Genomic DNA, 4896 nt, shown 5'->3' with positions numbered 1-4896 from the left:
GATGTGGTCTAGTTGATCAAAGTAGAGAAAAGTGGCAACTTGAAGTTGGAGAAGCACTTTAGAAACTAAATTTTGTAATTAAGTAGAATAAAAATGGAATATTTCAAATTGTAATATTAAAAATAATAATAAGTAGAAATGAGGGAGGAGTTAAATTGAATGACACTGAGATTGATAGAAGTAAAAGTTTTCGATGTATAGGTTCTATAATCTAAGTGGGATGGAGAACTTATAGAAGACATTACAAATAAGATTAAGATAGGTTAGGTAAAATGGAGGAGTGCTTATTAAGTCAACTATAATGTACGAGTTAGAATGTTAGGCTGTTAAAAAACAATGTACTTAAATAATTAGCATGGCTAAAACTAAGAATGTTAAGATGGATGCAGATGTTATTGGGAAGTACTAAATTAAGGAATGAATTTATATGAAATAGATTCGGAGTGACACCTAACATTGACAAGTTAAAAGAGAATCGATTAAAATGGTGTAGGCATGTTCTTAGATGACTAGCAGATGCCACCATAAGAATAAATGGAAGCTCTCTTGGGTGAAAAGGTCAAAGAAGAGGGATAGATTAACCTAAAAAGTGTTTTGTAGAAACTTTATGTAATAATATGACAAAAGTTTGGTTTATCTAGTCTTTTGGCCTTTAATAGAGTAATATGGAAAGGACGGATTCATGAAGCTGATCCCAAATAGTTGGGACTAACTTCTTAGTGTTGTTGTTATTTTCACGGATATTATTTCTAACAAATTAAATATATAATGTTAGTCATTTATATTTCATATTCTAAAATCTTGCTCCTTATAATTTTAATTGAATTTATATTTTATTTCTAAATTATAACAATAACAATAACAACAACAAACAACAACAACAATAATATTAATAATTAAAATTTTCTAACACCAACATTAAAAACTAAGATTAATAGAAAAGTATTAAATCCTTAGAATTGGCCTTAGATGAGTAAGAGATATTCAGATTAACTACTATATAGATAAATTTAATCACATGAAAAATAAAAAAGATCTTAATATCATTTAAAATTTAAATAGGGCTTTTTTCAATTATTCAACTTCTTTTAAATTATCTATTTAGTATATTAATCTATCCATGATATTTGAGTTTAGCATACTAAATATATACATAAATATATCTATATATATATTTAAAGATTTAAAAATATAAATAAATATATTTCAAGAATATAAATATATTTCCTCGAAAAAAATATATACATACATATCATATATATTATATATATATATATATATAAACTATTAGAATAACTAATATCCTCACATTGGTTAATTTGGAAAAATATAGATTAAATTTATAAACTTGGGTTTCTCGTCATACTAATATCTATTTTTTTTTATCCCCTTTCCATTATTCAGCATTATCAATCATCTTCACCAGAGTTTCAATCTTTAACTACTCTTATTTCCATTCTATAATTCACTACTATGAGGGCCCATGATGAAGACTAAGGGCATTTGAGACGCTTTAGTCACCGAGCTTAATAATGTGCACAAAATGCTTTAGGCCTTGCTTGTTGAATTGTCTATTGCCACTAATCAGCGGGGTTGCATATGCTCCACATTTGGCTTCTAAGCTTTGCGGGATGATCTAGGGATAGAAGGTTGAGGCTTACCCTCGTATATGCGATGTTGATCAATCTGCTACGAGGAATACACCACGGGGTAGAGCACAATAGTTAGAAGCTAGATCTCAAGCTCGAATCTTTGCCATGACAAATGAAAGAGGTTGAGGATCAACCAAACGTCATCGTAGGTACTATAATTATTTTTTAGAGTGAGGCTCATATCTTGATTGATTCAAGGTCTGAAAGATCCTTTATTAGCACCACATTTGCATGTCATGCTAATAGATCTATGACTCCACTTGATTGTGAACTTGTCATCCAAACCCCTCTTGGTGAGGAGATAATTAGGAAGATGGTATTTAGAGAATGTATTCTTAAAGTTGGGGAAGCATAATTAGAGGGAGACTTAATTCCCACTAGAGATCCAAGATTTTCAATGCGATTCTTGACATGGATTAGTTGAATAGGCATCAAGCTGCTATCAATTGCTTCACAAAGTAGGGTGACCTTTTAGAGGCCAAAGATACCAAAGTTAGTGTTTGTGGACAAGAGGAAGATTCTACCAACTTGTATAATCTTAGTTTTAAGAGGCTTGAAGATTGGTGCTTGACGGACCCATTATGGGTGTATAAATTATGTCAATTATATAAGAATGCAAGTATGCACTTAATACTACATTTGGACCATGATACCGTAAGAGTACGGATCATCAAGTAATACCTCATGGGTGAACATAGAGCTTCGTATTTTGCTCAGGAACAATGAGAGAATCCTATTACTTTCTTTTCACTTAATCAATAGCCTAATCGGTTATGCTCTTTCTTTAGATCACTTGTACAACAAAATTAAACAATACAATTGGAGATGATATTAAGCACACTTAGAAGGAGTTGGAAGCATGTACTATAGCTATCTTGATTATTAATTATGATAGGCATAAAGTGTCAATCTGTTCTAGGTTCAAATCGGGGGAATTTTAAGGCTTACTAGCCCCTAATAAGCCATAGCTACTAAGTCTAAACCACTAGGAACTTAAGATGGAATTTCTTCCCAGCCTCCTATGTTTATCTTAAGTGTGGGGATCCCACGAGAAGAGACCAATCAGACCCTAAGCCTAAGGGATAATCAATCCCTAATCCAAAAATCTAGCTATGCCTAACCTCTTAGAACATGCATAGGTCTATCATGGCATGGGTGTTATCAACGGGGTCATATCCTCCTCATCCACATTAACAATAATAAGTAATTAAGAACATGAAATGATTACGAAAACTAGAACAATTTGAATTAATCAATCATGATTCATAGATAATAACCAAGGGACCTAGACATAGAATTCCCCTTGAATTAGATTCTTATGGATCATAACAAACAAAGCATCAAAGCACAAGAGAACCACAAGACCAAATAAAGAATAAATAAGCTTTTAATGTATTTCTAGACAAACTCCCTCTAATAGTTCTCCGAATGTTAGGGATTAGAGGATCACAAGATTGTCCGGATGACGTGTGTCACTTATACCCTCTAATGATGATCTTTGAAGATGCCTGTCATGAGTGATCTTTTCTAATGATGCTCGTTGATGTACTCTTGAGAAAATCCGCTCGAATCTATTGGAAAATGGAAGAAACTCCATCTCTCACCACTCAAATCTCCAGAAATATGGCCACCCTAGGTTATTCGACAAAAGAGTCTCCCCAAATTTAAAGAATACTAGAGTATTTATAGTAATTGGCTCCGCCATGGCCTCGCCACAGGTGTTGTGATGCCCGTTGTGAGTAAGTTGTTACTTGGGCTCCAAGTGGCATCCTAGCACGGTCTTTAGGGCATTATGTATCTTGACAATAGCCGTTATGGACTTCACAACAGCCATTGTGAGGCAATTATGGCTTCTATGTTGCTACCAGTGAGCTCATGCTACCACGGTGACACACCTCTTGCGTGTGTCTGCAAGTGTATGGGTCACTCAAGTAATAAAGTGTAACCCACTGGGTAGGGTAGTCAAATCCACACGGAACGAAAGTATTAGTAATGACTACTTCTAAGTTACCTAGTCGGAGTCAAGAATATGATGAAATATACTTAATCAAGAAAATATGAATGTCACAAGCAACAAGGAAGAGTAAAAATGAGGAAAATCTCAATCAATGAGGGTGAGGTACCCGTGTAATGCTCCCCCTAGGATTTAACATTAAGCGCAAGATTCACAAAGTGTTTCAAAACAGAAGTTAATCAAGTCAAAGAAATCCAAAGATAACTGGTCCCTACCTCTAGATCACTAATACTAGTCACCTACGAGGTCCTGGTGGAGAAATCTCTCAATCTCAACACCTCACACCACATATGACCGCATAACACTCTAGAAATTTCTAAGAGTACATCCGATTCCTAAGAATAGACCTAACCCTACTTCTAGGTGAAAGGTCCCTAACCCTCTACAAGGTTCCGGCAGAGAAATCTCTCATTCTCAACACCTTTACACCAAATGGTTGCATAGAGTTTAGGGAAATACGGAGATAGAATATATCAATCAAAGGGGAAGGGGATACTTCACTATCTCATGACTTTCAAGGTAGTTGGGACAAGAACTCTATCACTAGTGGAATTTTCCTACAATAACAACTTTCAAGCTAGCATTGGTATGGTTCTCCATATGAAAGCTTTATATGTAACAAAATGTCAAATACTACTTTGTTGGAATAAGGTAGGTGAAAGAAAATTGCAAAATGGGGAGTTGATTGAGGTTTCTATAGAGAAGGTCAGAATAATTTGAGATAGGTTAAAGATGGCTCAAGGCCGGCAAAAAAGCTACATTGATCAAAGAAGAAGAGATTTGGAATTCATTGTTGGTGAAATGGTGTTCCTAAAAATTTCTCCGTGGAAAGGTGTAATTCGGTTTCATAACAAGGGGTAATTGAACCCATGCTACATTGGGACATTCACAATTTTGGAGAGGATTGGACCGGTAGCATATCATTTAGAGTTGCTATCAAAGTTAGGAAATATCCACAATGTATTCCATGTGTTTATGCTTAAGAAGTACATACCCGATCTATCTGCCACACACAATTGAAGCACCTCCAATTGAATTGCGTGAAGATTTGAGTTTTGAAGTTTCAACCAATGTAGACAAGGTACTTCGTAACAAGGTTATTCCCATGGTCAAAGTGCTTTGGAGAAGCGATCATGTTTGAGGAAATAACTTGGGAGCCCGAAGCTACGATGCAAAGGCAACATCCTCACTTGTTTGTTGATTTATGTAAGTCAAAATTTTGAGGTCAAG

This window comes from Dioscorea cayenensis, chromosome 16, assembly GCF_009730915.1.
Source record: "Dioscorea cayenensis subsp. rotundata cultivar TDr96_F1 chromosome 16, TDr96_F1_v2_PseudoChromosome.rev07_lg8_w22 25.fasta, whole genome shotgun sequence".
Lineage (NCBI taxonomy): Eukaryota > Viridiplantae > Streptophyta > Magnoliopsida > Dioscoreales > Dioscoreaceae > Dioscorea > Dioscorea cayenensis.
This window is presented reverse-complemented; position numbering follows the sequence as displayed.